The sequence below is a fragment of the Neomonachus schauinslandi genome, chromosome 16 (genome assembly GCF_002201575.2).
Source record: "Neomonachus schauinslandi chromosome 16, ASM220157v2, whole genome shotgun sequence".
NCBI classification, from domain to species: domain Eukaryota; kingdom Metazoa; phylum Chordata; class Mammalia; order Carnivora; family Phocidae; genus Neomonachus; species Neomonachus schauinslandi.
Genome location: NC_058418.1, coordinates 53,460,143 through 53,476,648, shown reverse-complemented (window position 1 = coordinate 53,476,648; position 16,506 = coordinate 53,460,143). Strand labels below are relative to the sequence as shown.

The window sequence follows — 16,506 nt, the reverse complement described above, 5'->3', positions numbered from 1 at the left end:
AGGAGACATATCTAGAAAAATGTTGCTATGGCCAATGTCAGAGAAATTACTGCCTATGTTCTCTTCTAGGATTTTTATGGAAGCAATCTAAGTGTCCATTGATAAAGAAATGGTAAGGAAGATGTGGTACATACATATTATAGAATATTGTGCAGCCATAAAAAAAGAATGGGATTATGCCACTTGAAACAACATAGACAGGTCTAGAAGGTATTATGCTAAGTGAAATGAGTCAGAGTAGGAAAGACAAATACCATATGATTTCACTTATATGAGGAATCTAAAAAAATTAATAAGCAAATTAAAAGCAGAATCAGATCTGTAAAGACAGAGAATAAACTAATGGTTGCCAGAGAGAAGTGGGGTAGGAGGATGGACAAAATGGGTGAGGAGGAGTAGGAAATACAGGCTTCCAGTTATGGAATGAATAAGTCACATAAATAAAAGGACAACATAAGGAATATAGTCAATGATATTGTAATAGCACTGTATGGTGACAGATGGTAGCTACACTTGTGGTGAGCATAGCATAATGTATAAACCTGTTGAATCACACTATGTTCTACACCTGAAACTAATGTAACATTGTGTCAACTACAATGAAAAAAAAATTAAGCTGAATACTTTTTCAGACACACACAATCTGAAAGAATTTATAACCAGCAGACTTATAATTCAAGAAATATTAAAGAAAGTCCTTTAAGCAGAAGAAAAATTATTCCAGATATAAACTTGGATTCAGAAATTTTAACTGCCTTAGTAAATACAATAATGTCTTCTTTTCTTTTTTTTTTAAGATTTTATCCATTTATTTGAGAGGGAGAGAGAGAATGTGAGAGAGCACAAGCAGGGAGGAGGGAAAGAGGGAGAGGGAGAAGCAGACTCCCACTGAGCAGAGAGCCCAACAAAGGGCTTGGTTCCAGGACCCTGGGATCATGACCTGAGCTGAAAGCAGACACTTAACTGACTGAGCCACCCAGGTGCCCCTCTTTTTTTTTTTTTTTTTTAACACTTATTTATTTATTTTAGAGAGAGAGCATGCAGGGGGTAGGGGCAGAGGGAGAGGAAAGAGAGAATTTCAGGCAGACTCCATGCTGAGCTTGGAGCCTGACACAGGACTCAACCTCACAACCCTGAGATCATGACCTGAGCCAAAATCAAGAGTCATTCGCTCAACTGTCTGAGCCACCCAGGTGCCCCAATAATTATTTTTTCTTATCACTTAATTTTATCACTTAAATCATTATAGAAAATATCAACTGTGGGGTGCCTGGGTGGCTCAGTCAGTTAAGGCTCTTGATTTTGGTTCAGCTCATGATCTCACGGTCCTGGTATTGAGCCCCGCATTAGGCTCCACACTCAGCAGGGAGTCTGCTTGAGATTCTCTCTCTCTCCCTCTCCCTCTGCCACTCCTTAGCTCATGCTCTCCGCTCTCTCTCCCTCTCTCTCTAAAATAAATGAATAAATCTTTAAAAAAAAAAGAGAGAAAGAAAATATCAACTGCTTAAAACAGACACACACATACACACATATATATATATAAGCATATATATATGACTTATAAAATGATAAAATTATAAACCCTACAGCAACCACTAAAATAACACAATGAAGAGTTATAGATAACAGACCAACAAAGGACAAAAATGGAATCAGAAAAGTTACTCAATCCAAAAACAAAGTACAAAAAAAATAGTAAGAGGAATTTAAAAGGAGATGATAAAAACTGAATAAAAGGATATAGTCCAAACATATGTATGAAAGCCCAAGAACAATACTCAAATTAAATGTAAATAGCTTAAATCCACCAATCAAAAAGCAAATTGTCAAACTGGATTAAAAAAAAAGTAATACCCAATTACATGCTGCCTATAAAAAACTCATATTAAATATAAAAATTAAAGGTACATACCATGCAAATACTAATCAAAATTAAAATGAAGAGGCTATAATAAAGTTAGATTTCAGAAAAAAAACTTTACCATAATTAAAGATAGCCACTTCATAATGAGAGAGGTCAATTCATCAGTAATAAATACCAATTCTAAATATTTATACACCCATCAAAGTAAATCTCAAAGTGATGGAACTGCAATGAGAAGTAGAAAAGGTGTCATGAGCATCTACCTTCAGCTCAGGTCATGATCCCAGGGTCCTGGGATCTAGCCCCACATCGGGCTCCCTGCTCAGTGGGGAGTCTGCTTCGCCCTCTGACTCTCCCCCATCTCGTGCTCTCTCACTCTCTCTCTCTAAAATAAATAAAAAAATATTTTTTAAAAAAAGGTGTCGGGCGCCTGGGTGGCTCAGATGGTTTAAGCGTCTGCCTTCGGCTCAGGTCCTGATCCCAGGGTCCTGGGATAGAGTCCCGCATCGGGCTCCCTGCTCCATGGGAGCCTGCTTCTCCCTCTGCTTCTCTCTCTCTCTCTCTGTCTCTCATGAACAAATAAATAAAATCTTTAAAAATCAATCAATCAATCAATCAATCCCCAAAAGGTAGTATATTAAAAAAAAAAAAAGGTGTCATTTTTGTCAAAAATTTCAATACTCCTCTCTCAATAATGGATAAACCATGTAGTTAGAAAATCAGAAAGCCATGAGAGACTATGGACTTCAGGAGACGAACTGAGGGTTTCAGAGGGGAGGGGGTTGGGGGGATGGGTCAGCCTGGTGATGGGTATTAAGGAGGGCACGTATTGCAATGAGCATTGGGTGTTATATGCAAGTAATGAATCACGGAACACTACATCAAAAACTAATGAAGTACTATATGGTGACTAACATATTAAAAAAAAAAAAAGAATGAACTTCTAAGAAATTTTAAAAAAAAGTAAGTAAAAAGAAAGAAAATTTGAACAACATTATCAACCAACTTAACCTAAGTGACATGACTATAAAATTTATCAACAATAAACATTCAAGTGTGCATGAAATATATACCAAATTAGGTCCTATCATAGGCCATAAAACAAGTCTCAACAAATTTATAAGGATTTAAGTCATACCAAGTATGTTCTCTGACCTCAGTGGGATAAATTACAAATCAATAACACAAAAATATCTCAAAAGTCTTCTAAATATTTGGAAACTAAATAACACACTTCTAAATAACTCATGAGTCAAAGAGTATTTTTGATTCGATGAAACACAATTTCTCCAAATTTTGCCAAATCCAACTAGAGCAGTACTTACAGGGGAAATTTATAGTACTAAAATGCTTATATGAGAAAAATAGAAAGGTCTCAAATCAGTGACCTCAACTTCTACCACAAGAAACTGGAAAAAGAAGAGCAAATAAAACCTAAGGAAGCAACAGGAAGGAAATAAACATCAACATGGGAATCAGTGAATTAGAAAACAGAAAACACAGTAAAACAATAAAAACAAAACTTGGTTCCTTTAGAAGCTCAATAACATTGAAAACATCTAGCCATCAGGAAAAAAAGAAAGATATAAATTTCCAATATTAGAAATAAAACAGATAACGTGACTAAAGATTCTGCATATAGTCAAAAGATAAAAAGGAAATATTGTGAATGATTTTATACCAATAAATTTGACAATTTAGATGACATGGACTAGTGACTCAAAAGGCACAAACTTTTCAAGCTTACTCAAGAAGAGTTAGATTACCTGAATAGCAATACAACAAACAAATTAGTTGTTTAAAACTCCCACAAAGAAAACTCCAGGCTTAGGTAGCCTCAAGGTGGTTGCTTCCAAACAATTAAGAGTATAATAATACCAATTCTAGGAAAATTTTCCAGAGAATTGAAGAGAAGGGAATACTTCTGAACTCATTCTATGAGGCCCTTTACTTTGCTTTTAAAAAGAAAAAGAAGTATTACCAAAAAAAGAAAAAGAAAACCAAACACCAGTATTTCTCATGAATATAGATGAAAAAAATATTAACAAAATGTGAGCACATTGAAGCCAACAATGTATAAAAGATTAATACAACATGGGGTGCCCAGGTGGCTCAGTCATTAAGCGTCTGCCCTCGGCTCAGGTCATGGTCCCAGTCCTGGGATTGAGCCCCACATTGGGCTCCCTGCTCGGCAGGAAGCCTGCTTCTCTCTCTCCCACTCCCCCTGCTTGTGTTCCCTCTCTCACTGTATCTCTCTGTCAAATAATAAAATCTTTAAAAAAAAAAAATACATCATAACCAAGTGCGTTTGATTTAACATTTGAAAATCAAAGTAATTAATGATAGAAAATTTTAAAAGAAAACCATGTAATCATTTCAATTGATGCCAAAAAAGAGTTCAACAAAATCCACCATTTATTTCTGATTTTCTAAAAATCTCAGCAAACTGATAGAACTCCTCAACCAGATAATCATATCTACAAAAATAATATAGCTAACATAATTATTAATGGTGAAAGTCTAAATACTTTACCCCTAAAATCAGGAATAAGCAAGAATGTGCAGTCTCACCATTTCTATTAAACATTGTGCTGGAGTTCCAGTGAGTGGAAAAAGTCTAAATAAATAAATAAATTCAGATTGAAGTAATGCTATCTTTATTCACCATTGACATGATCATCTATGTAAAAAGAAAAGTTCCCATATGACCTACAAAAAAGTTTCCAAAACTAATGTAAGAGTTCAGGAACGATCCACAATATAAGATCAATATATTTAAAAATTATAGTTCTGTGTACTAGCAACAAATAATAAGAACTTAAAATTAAACACCAATACCATTTACAAAACCATCAAAAATTTTGAACTACAGGGGGCGGAGCAAGATGGCAGAGGAGTAGGAGACCTGGATTTCGTCTCCTCCCAGGAATTCAGCTGGATAGGGATCAAACCATTCTGAACACCTACAAACTCAACAGGAAATCAAAGAAAAGAATAGCAACAACTCTCTGAACAGAAAAGCGACCACTTTCTCGAAGGTAGGACGTGCAGAGAAGTGAATCAGAGCCGATATTTGGGAGGATAGGCGGCGGGGGAGGGGGCCTCCGTGGGCCGCTTCTGGCAAGTGATAGAGCAGCAGAGCACAAAATCAGAACTTTTAGAAGTCCACTCCGCTGAGGGACCTCGCTCCAGTGGCTAAGCGGGGGGTGGAAACCTCATGGGACAGTGTGGTCTCAGGACCCTCGGGGTCACAGAAAGTCCGGGGGTGCCTGAGTGTGGCAGAGCTCCCAGGTATTGGAGTGGGGAAACCGGCTGCAGAGACGGAGCTCAGGCGCGGGCTCTCAGCTCCCGGTTGCCATAAACCGTGATCCGCAGCACAGTCGGGCCACTGCTCCTCCAGCAGGGACCCAACAAGCGGCAGATCCGGGGAGACTCCCCTTCCTCCCCTGGGAGGAGCGGCACGGGAGTCCACCGCAGGGATCTGCTGGGTTTGGAGACTCCACACAGGGTCGGGTGCCAGAGATAGAAACGCTCAGTCACAGGCTGGGTGAGCACAGAGTGCGGCCAGAGAGCGGGGAGACGGGAGTGATTGACTGCTTTTCTCTGGGCGCTCACTGAGGAGCGGGGCCCGAATTCTCGGGTCCTCTGCGGCGGAGATTGGGAGGCTGCCATTTTCACTCTCAGCCTCCAAAGCTGTATGGAAAGCTTGCAGGGAACAAAAGCTCCCAAGAGCAAACCCAAGCAGATTACTTAGCCCAACCGGGCAAGGGCGGGGCAATTCCACCTCCAGCAACCACATTTGGGAACCACGGCAACAGGCCCCTCCCCCAGAAGATCAGTGAGAACAGCCAGCCAAGACCAAATTTACCAATCAATGAGAACGGCAGAAATCCAGCACTAGGGGAATAATACACATAGAATCCATGGCTTTTTTACCATGATTCTTTAGTCTTTCAAAGTTAATTTTTTTTAACTGTCTTTTTTTTTAATTTTTCTTTTCCCCTTTTTCAACCAACATCTTATCAATCCCTTTTTTAAAAAACATTTTTATTTTTCATTTTTAGAGTCATATTCTATCCCTTCATAGTAGTTACCCATATTTTTGGCATGTATATATAAGTTGTTCTCTCTTTAAAATTTTGAGATAGTTTCTTCTAACAGATCAAAATATACCCTAAATCTCTAGTGTATGGTTTTGTTCTACTCTTCTGCCTGATCACATTCTCTCCCTTTTTTTTTCTTTTTTTTTTAAATCCCTCTTCTTTCTTTTTTCAAACAACTTCTTATCAATTCCTTTTATAAAATTTTTAATAATTTCCATCTTTACTGTCATATTGCATCCCTTCATCATATCAACACTTATTTTTGTACATATATAAGTTTTTCTTTCTTTAAAATTTTGGGAGGCACTTTCTTCTAACAGACCAAAATACACCCAAAATCTAGTGTGTGGCACTGATCTATGCAACAGGCTGATCATATTTGATCATATTTTGGTTTTTTGTTTTGTTTTGTTTTTTTCTCTTTTTGTTTGTTTTTATCTTTATCTTTTTCTTTTTCTTTTTTCTTTCTTTCCCTTTCTTTTCCCCAGGCTTCAGGTCTTTTCTGATTTGTTTAGTGTATATTTTCTGGAGACGTTGTTACCCTGTTAGCATTTTGTTCTCTCATTCATCTATTCTCCTCTGGACAAAATGACAAGACGGAAAAAATCACCTCAACAAAAAGAACAAGAGGTAATACCGACTGCCAGGGACCTACTCAATACAGACATTAGTATGATGTTGGATCTAGAGTTCAGAATCATCACTTTAAAGATACTAGCTGGGCTTGAAAGAAGCATGGAAATTATTAGAGAAACCCTTTCTGGAGAAATAAAAGAACTAAAATCTAACCAAGTCAAAATCAAAAAGGCTATTAATGAGGTGCAATCAAAAATGGGGGCGCTAACTGTTAGGATAAATGAGGCAGAAGAGAGAATCAGTGATATAGAAGACCAGATGATGGAAAATAAAGAAGCTGAGAAAAAAGAGATAAACAACTACTGGATCACAAAGGCAGAATTTGAGAGATAAGTGATACCATAAGACGAAACAACATTAGAATAATTGGCATCCCAGAAGAAGAAGAAAGAGAGAGAGGGACAGAAGGTATACTGGAGCAAATTATAGCGGAGAACTTCCCTAATTTGGGGAAGGAAACAGGCATCAAAATCCAGGAAGCACAGAGAACCCCTCTCAAAATCAATAAAAATAGGTCAACACTCCGACATCTAATAGTAAAACTTATGAGTCTCAGAGACAAAGAGAAAATCCTGAAAGCAGCTCGGGAGAAGAGATATGTAACCTACAAGGGTAGAAACATTAGATTGGCAACAGACCTATCCACAGAGACCTGGCAGGTCAGAAAGACTGGCATGATATATTCAGAGCACCAAACGAGAAAAATAAGCAGCCAAGAATACTATATCCAGCTAGGCTGTCATTGAAAATAGAAGGAGAGAGAAAAAGCTTCCAGGACAAACAAAAACTAAAGGAATTTGCAAACACGAAACCAGCCCTACAAGAAATATTGAAAGGGGTCCTCTAAGCAAAGAGAGAGCCTAAATGCAAAATAGACCAGAAAGGAACACAGACAATATACGGTAACAGTCACCTTACAGGCAATACAATGGCACTAAATTCCTATCTTTCAATAGTTACCCTGAATGTAAATGGGCTAAATGCCCCAATCAAAAGACACAGGCTATCAGATTGGATTAAAAAACCAGACCCATCAATATGCTGTCTGCAAGAGACTTGTTTTAGACCCAAAGACACCCCCAGATTGAAAGTTAGGGGGTGGAAAACCATTTCCCATGCTAATGGACACCAAAAGAAAGCTAGGGTGGCAATCCTTATACCAGACAAATCAGATTTTTAACCAAAGACTGTAATAAGAGATGAGGAAGGACACTATATCCTACTTAAAGGGTCTATCCAACAAGAAGATCTAACAATTGTAAATATCTATGCCCCTAACATGGGAGCAGCCAATTATACAAGCCAATTAATAACAAAGGCAAAGAAACACATTGACAACAATACAATAATAGTGGGGGACTTTAACAGCCCCCTCACTGAAATGGACAGATCATCTAAGCAAAAGATCAACAAGGAAATAAAGACTTTAAATGACACACTGGACCAAATGGACTTCACAGATATATTCAGAACATTCCATCCCAAAGCAATGGGATACACATTCTTCTCTAGTGCCCATGGAACATTCTCCAGAATTGATCACATCCTAGGTCATAAATCAGGTCTCAACTGGTACCAAAAGATTGGGATCATTCCCTGCCTATTTTCAGACCACAATGCTTTGAAACTAGAACTCAATCACAAGAGGAAAGTCAGAAAGAACTCCAATACATGGAGGCTAAAGAGCATCCTACTAAAGAATGAATGGGTCAACCAGGAAATTAAAGAAGAATTAAAAAAATTCATGGAAACCAATGAAAACGAAAACACAACTGTTCAAAATCTTTTGGATGCAGCAGAGGCAGTCCTAAGAGGAAAGTATATAGCAATACAAGCCTTTCTCAAGAAACAAGAAAGGTCTCAAGTACACAACCTAACCCTACACCTAAAGGAGCTGGAGAGGGCGCCTGGGTGGCTCAGTTGGTTGAGCGACTGCCTTCGGCTCAGGTCATGATCCCAGGGTCCTGGGATCGAGTCCCACATCGGGCTCCCAGCTCAGCGGGGAGCCTGCTTCTCCCTCTGACCCTCTCCTCTCTCATGCTGTTTCTCTCTCACTCACTCTCTGATAAATAAATAAAATCTTTAAAAAAATAAAAAATAAAAAAAATAAAGGAGCTGAAGAAAGAACAGCAAATAAAGCCTAAACCCAGCAGGAGAAGAGAAATAATAAAGATCAGAGCAGAAATCAATGAAATAGAAACCAAAAGAACAGTAGAACAGATCAACGAAACTAGGAGCTGGTTCTTTGAAAGAATTAACAAGATTGATAAACCCCTGGCCAGACTTATCAAAAAGAAAAGAGGAATGGGGGCGCCTGGGTGGCTCAGTCGTTACGCGTCTGCCTTCGGCTCAGGTCATGGTCCCAGGGTCCTGGGATCGAGCCCCGCATCGGGCTCCCTGCTCCGCGGGAAGCCTGCTTCTCCCTCTCCCACTCCCCCTGCTTGTGTTCCCTCTCTCACTGTGTCTCTCTGTCATATAAATAAATAAAATCTTTAAAAAAAAAAAAAAGAAAAGAGGAATGGCCCAAATCAACAAAATCATGAATGAAAGAGGAGAGATCACAACCAACAGCAAAGAAATACAAACAATTATAAGAACATATTATGAGCAACTCTATGCCAGCAAATTAGATAACCTGGAAGAAATGGACGCATTCCTAGAGATGTATCAACTACCAAAACTGAACCAGGAAGAAATAGAAAACCTGAACAGGACTATAACCACGAAGGAAATTGAAGCAGTCATCAAAAATCTCCCAACAAACAAAAGCCCAGGGCCAGATGGCTTCCCAGGGGAATTCTACCAAACATTTCAAGAAGAATTAATACCTGTTCTTCTGAAACTGTTCCAAAAAATAGAAATGGAAGGAAAACTTCCAAACTCATTTTATGAGGCCAGCATTACCTTGATCCCAAAACCAGACAAAGACCCCATCAAAAAGGAGAATTACAGACCAATATCCTTGATGAACATGGATGTAAAAATTCTCACCAAAATACTAGCCAATAGGATCCAACAGTACATTAAAAGGATTATTCACCATGACCAAGTGGGATTTATCCCTGGGCTGCAAGGTTGGTTCAACATCCGCAAATCAATCGACGTGATACAATACATTAAAAGAAAGAACAAGAATCATATGATCCTCTCAATAGATGCAGAAAAAGCTTTTGACAAAGGACAGCAGCCTTTCTTGATCAAAAGTCTTCAGAGTATAGGGATAGAGGGTACATACCTCAATATCATAAAAGCCATCTATGAAAAACCCACAGCGAATATCATTCTCAATGGGGAAAAACTGAGAGCTTTCCCCCTAAGGTCGAGAATGCAGCAGGGATGTCCACTATCACCACTGCTATTCAACATAGTATTAGAAGTCCTAGCTACAGCAATCAGACAACAAAAAGAAATAAAAGGCATCCAAATCGGCAAAGAAAAAGTCAAACTCTCACTGTTTGCAGATGATATGATACTTTACGTGGAAAACCCAAAAGACTCCACCGCAAAGCTGCTAGAACTCATACAGGAATTCAGTAAAGTGGCAGGATATACAATCAATCCACAGAAATCAGTGGCATTTCTATACACCAACAACAAGAAGAAGAAAGAGAAATTAAGGAGTCCATCCCATTTACAATTGCACCCAAAACCATAAGATACCTAGGAATAAATCTAACCAAAGAGGCAAAGGACCTGTACTCAGAAAACTATAAAATACTCATGAAAGAAATTGAGGAAGACACAAAAAATGGAAAAATGTTCCATGCTCATGGATTGGAATTACAAATATTGTGAAGATGTCAATGGTACCTAGAGCAATCTACACATTCAATGCAATCCCCATCAAAATACCATCCACTTTTTTCAAAGAAATGGAACAAATAATCCTAAAATTTGTATGGAACCAGAAAAGACCCCGCATAGCCAGAGGAATGTTGAAAAAGAAAAGCAAAGCTGGCGGCATCACAATTCCGGACTTCCAGCTCTATTACAAAGCTGTCATCCTCAAGACAGTATGGTACTGGCACAAAAACAGACACATAGATCAATGGAACAGAATAGAGAGCCCAGAAATGGACCCTCAACTCTATGGTCAACTCATCTTCAACAAAGCAGGAAAGAATGTCCAATGGAAAAAAGACAGTCTCTTCAACAAATGGTGTTGGGAAAATTGGACAGCCACATGCAGAAGAATGAAACTGGACCATTTCCTTACACCACACACAAAAGTAGACTCAAAATGGATGAAAGACCTAAATGTGAGACAGGAGTCCATCAAAATCCTAAAGGAGAACACAGGCAGCAACCTCTTCGACCTCAGCCACAGCAACTTCTTCCTAGACACTTCACCAAAGGCAAGGGAAGCAAGGGCTAAAATGAACTATTGGGACTTCATCAAGATTAAAAGCTTTTGCACAGCAAAAGAAACAGTCAACAAAACCAAAAGACAACCGACAGAATGGGAGTAGATATTTGCAAATGACATACCAGGTAAAGGGTTAGTATCCAAAATCTATAAAGAACTTATCAAACTCAACACCCAAAGAACAAACAATACAATCAAGAAATGGGCAGAAAACATGAACAGATATTTCTGCAAAGAAGACATCCAAATGGCCAACAGACACATGAAAAAGTGTTCAACATCACTTGGCATCAGGGAAATACAAATCAAAACCTCAATGAGATACCACCTCACACCAGTCAGAATGGCTAAAATTAACAAGTCAGGAAATGACAGATGTTGGCGAAGATGAGGAGAAAGGGGAACCCTCCTACACTGTTGGTGGGAATGTAAGCTGGTGCAACCACTCTGGAAAACAGTATGGAGGTTCCTCAAAAAGTTGAAAATAGAGATACCATATGATCCAGTAATTGCACTACTGGGTATTTACCCCAAAGATACAAATGTAGTGATCCAAAGGGGTACATGCACCCCAATGTTTATAGCAGCAATGTCCACCATAGCCAAACTGTGGAAAGAGCCAAGATGTCCATCAACAGATGAATGGATAAAGAAGATGTGGTATGTATATGTATACATATATATATATAGACACACACACACACACACACACACACACTGGAATATTATTCAGCCATCAAAAAATCCGAAATCTTGCCATTTGCAATGACATGGATGGAACTAGAGGGTATTATGCTAAGCGAAATAAGTCAATCAGAGAGACAAGTATCATATGATCTCACTGATAGGAGGAATTTGAGAAACAAGACAGAGGATCACAGGGGAAGGGAGGAAAAAATGAAACAAGATGAAACCACAGAGGTAGACAAACCGTAAGAGACTCTTAGGAAACAAACTGAGGGTTGTTGGAGTGGTGGGGGGTTGGAGGGATGGGGGGGCTGGGTGATGGACATTGGGGAGGGTATGTGCTATGGTGAGTGCTGTGAATTGTGTAAGACTGATGAATCACAGAACTGTACGCCTGAAACAAATAATACATTATATGTTAAAAAAAGAAGAAGAAGAAGAAGAAGAAGAAAATAGGAAGGGAAAAATGAAGGGGGGAATATCGGAGGGGAGGACAAACCATGAGAGACTATGGACTCTGAGAAGCAAACTGAGGGTTCTAGAAGGGAGGGGGGTGGGGAGATGGGTTAGTCGGGATGGGTATTAAGGAGGGCATGTATTGCATGGAGCACTGGGTGTTATACACAAACAATGAATCATGGAACCCTACATCAAAAACTAATGATGTAATGTATGGTGCCATAATAAAAAAAAAAGTATATGGATTAAGAAGGAAGAAATAAAACTATCTTTGTTCTCAGATGACATGATCACTTTTACAGAAAATCCTAAATTTAAAAAAATCCAAGCTAATTCACAAAGAATCTTGGAACTAACTTAATTAGTGATTACAGTGAGGTTGTGGGGACAAGGTTAATATACAAATGTTAATTTCTTTCCTATATACCAACAATGAATAAGTAGAATCTAAAACTAAAAACAGTATCATTTACATTAGCACCCCAAAAATGAAATATGTAGGTATAAATTGACCAAAACATGCATAAGGTCTATATGAGGAAATGACAAAACTATGATGAAAGAAATAAAATATGAACTAAATAAATGGAAAGATATCCCATGTTCATGGATAGGAAGCATCAAGATGTCAGTTCTTCCCAATTTGATCCACAGATTCAATGCAATCCCAATCAAAATCCTAGAAATTGAGATGTCCAGATATTGACAAACTCATTCTAAAATTTATGGAGAGGCAAAAGACTCAGAATACCCTCAACACAATATTGAGGAAGAAGAACAAAGTTGCAAGACTGACACTATCAGACTTCAAGACTTACTATAAAGCTAGAGTCATCAAGACAGTATGGTATTGGAGAAAGGAGCAAAGGAGCAGAAGCAATACAATGGAGCAAAAATAGTCTCTTCAACAAATCATGCTGGAACACCTGGGCATCCACATGTGGAAGAATAATCTAGACACAGACCTTATACCCTTCACAAACATTAACCTAAAATTGATCACAGACCTAAATGTAAATCAGAAAAAATAGACTCCTAGAAGATAACATAGGAGAAAATCTAGAGGACCTTAGGTAGCGTGTTGACTTTTTATATATGACACCAAGTGCTCAATCCATGAAATAAATAATCAGTAAGCTGGACTTCACTAAAATCAAAAACTTCTGCTCTGTAAGACAGTATCAAGAGAATGAGAAGACAAAATACAGACTGGGGGAAAATATTTGAAAAACACACATCCTGTAAATGACTCCTCCAAAATAAACAAAGAGCCCTTAAAACTCCATGGTAAAAAACAAATAACCCAATTTAAAAATGGGCCAAGGACCTTAACAGACATCACTCCAAAGAAAATATATAGATGCCAATAAGCATATGAAAAGATACTCCACATTATATGTCATCAGGGAAATGTAAATTAAAACAACAATCAGATATCACTATATACCTGTTAGAATGGCCCAAGTCCAGAGCACTGACAACATCAAATGATGGCAAGAATATGGAGCAACAGGAATTCTCATTCATTGCTGGTGAGAATGCAAGATGGTACAGCCACTTCTGAATTCAGTTTGGTGGTTTCTCACAAAACTAAACATACTCTTACCATGCAATCCAGCAATTGTTGCTCCTTGATATTTACCCAAAGGAGTTGAAAACTTATGTCCAAACAAAAACCTGCACATGGATGTTTGTAGCAGCTTTCTTCATAATTCCCCAAATTTGGAAGCAAGCAAAATGTCCTTCAGTAGGTGAATGGATAAACTGGTACACCCAGACAAGGGAATATTATTCATCACTAAAAAGAAATGCATTATTGAGCCATAAAAAGACATAGAGGAACCTTAAACACATATTACTAAGTGAAAGAAGCCAATCTATATGAGGCTACATACTTATGATTCCATCTATATTACATTCTGGAAAATACAAAACCATGGAGACAGTAACAAGATCAGTGGTTGCCAGAGATCAGGGGAGAGGGAGGAATGATTAGGGCAGTAAAAGTACTCTGTATGATATCATAATGTTAAATACATGTCATTATACATTTCCAGACCCATAGATGTACAACACCACGAGTGAATTGTAATGTAAACTATAGACTTTGGGTGATTATGATAGGTCAATATAGGCTCATCAATTATAACCAGTCCAAGCTGGTGGGGGATATTGATGATGGGAGATGCTGTGCATGTTTGGGGGCAGGGAGTATATCTCTGTACTTTCCCTTCTATTTTGCTGTGAATCTAAAACTCTGAAATAACTATTGATTAAAAAGAAGAAGACGAAGAAAGAAATTTTAGTATTAGTACAATCTCACCTTCCATAGTCATAAAGGCCCAAGAATGAAGCTAGGTCTGATCTGAAGACAGGCCCAGAGAGTAGATCTAGGAATAGGGAGTTGGGGAATACAGACTAAGAGCTTGAATTTTGGGCGGTAGACAGAACTAGGTTAAAACCCTAACCCTGCCATTTACCGGCCATGTGACCTTGAGCAAGGGCCTAGCCTTCTTTGAGTTCTCAGATTTCTCCTTTGTAAAGAGTGATAGAAAGCAGCAGATGCAAGGAAGTGGTAGTATAAAGAGTAGTAGCCTTCTAGGGTGGCTGGGGGGGGGGGGGATCAAATAAGATGATGCAGAAAAAGAGTGAAGAATCACATCCTGTATACAGTAAACACAAAACAGCTTTCTAAAAAGAAAAAAATACATCAAAGCTCTGAGCAAGAAGGGGATGCTGAGCATAGATGCTTGGTCACTGGGGGTGAAAGTGAACCCCTAAGGCAGAGTGTCCTGCAGGGTAACCCTTGAGTACAAGGGTCTCTGCCAAGCCCTGAGAGTATTAATAGGCTTGGTTTTATTTTCAGGATGAAATCATAACAGGAAAGAGTGTAAAGACCTTTTATTTTTTTTAATAATCTAGCTAAATGTGTTACTTGTCCTAAGTGAGTTGCTAATGGAACTAATCTACTGGCCACAGCCATGTATTTAGCAGAACAGTCACAAATGTTTAGAAACAAGACTATCTCTCTGTCAATGAGGATGCCCTGTCCTCAAAAAGTGGAGCTTCTTAGGGACAAAAGGTGAGGCTACAGGGACAGTAAGTAATCTGGTCACACCAAGGGAGAGACAAACAGAAAGCCAGACAGATCTGTTGCAGAAAGCAGCAGATGCAAGCCTGAGCTGACCTTTGAAGGTTATGCTCATTGCAAATTCCTTTTTCTTAAGGGTTGTCAGGCTATCAAAGTAAAATTTTCAAAAAGTTAAAAACACGATTCTCATATAAACAATGAGCATATGCCAAAGTTTTATTTAATTACCAGTGAGAGAACCAGCAGGATGACAAAGCTGGATACAGAAATCAATACATACAGGAGGGGGATTGCTGCATGAAGTTTGCTAAATCAGATTCTAAACTAGCTAGTGTCCTACAAGGCAATAAAAGCATAACCACTGGGTTATCTTTCTATTGCACATAAATCATTTGCATCTCTACCAGACAAAAACAATTTGTTCCTTGCCAGTTATTAGTAAATAGTAAACAAAATTACATTCCCCTAGAGCAGGGTATCAGGAAACTAAGGCGTATGGGCCATTCCGGTCTGCCTCATGTTTCTGTAAATAAAGTTTTATTGGAATATAGTCACACACATTTGTTTTCCTACTATCTGTGGCAAAGTTGATTAATTGTGAGAGAGAAAATACGGCTTGAAGAGCCTAAAATATTTGTTATCTGGTTTTTGTTTTTGTTTTTTTAAGCCTTCTGATTTTTTTTATTACTCAAAAAGGCTTCATTTTTTAATTTATCTTTCTGACTCTGTGCTTGGGCCTTTAACACTTTCACAACGATTTTCTGCTCCTCAATAAGGAAAGCATGCTTGATCCTGTCACGAACACACTTAGCACACATGGAACCACCATAGGCCCTGCTGACGTGTTTTTTCGTTTTGGACAACCTCATAAGGACTTTAGGTCTCACAGCACGAACTCCTCGAAGTCGGCCTGGGCACACGCCACGTGCAGATTTTGGTGCTTTCCCAACCTTCTGGGTATAAAGGTAAACGATTCTATTACCAGGGGTTCGGGACAGCCTAGTTTTGTTAGAGGCTGTATTATAGGACAGCCTACGACTGTAGGTCTAACGCTGGACCATTCTGAATGCTTATGGACGCCGTCCCCAGAAGAGGACTGTTTCCTGGCTTTTTATAGGATATGTTTGCTGACCCCTGCCCTAAATAGTCAACACTTAGGTGGGCTTGTTACTCAGTATTCTAGATGACACTGAAAAGATATGCAAGTATCAAATCATCACAATGTACACTTCAAGTATCTTACAATTCTTTTTGTCAATTATATCTCAATAAAGCTGAAAAAAAGTAAAATAAAATTCTG

At 38.6% G+C, this 16,506-nt stretch overlaps 1 pseudogene; it reads right to left on the bottom strand.

Moving 5' to 3' along the window:
- Positions 1-15,919: 15,919 nt before the first annotated feature.
- Positions 15,920-16,267, bottom strand: LOC110593840 (annotated as a pseudogene).
- Positions 16,268-16,506: the final 239 nt, after the last annotated feature.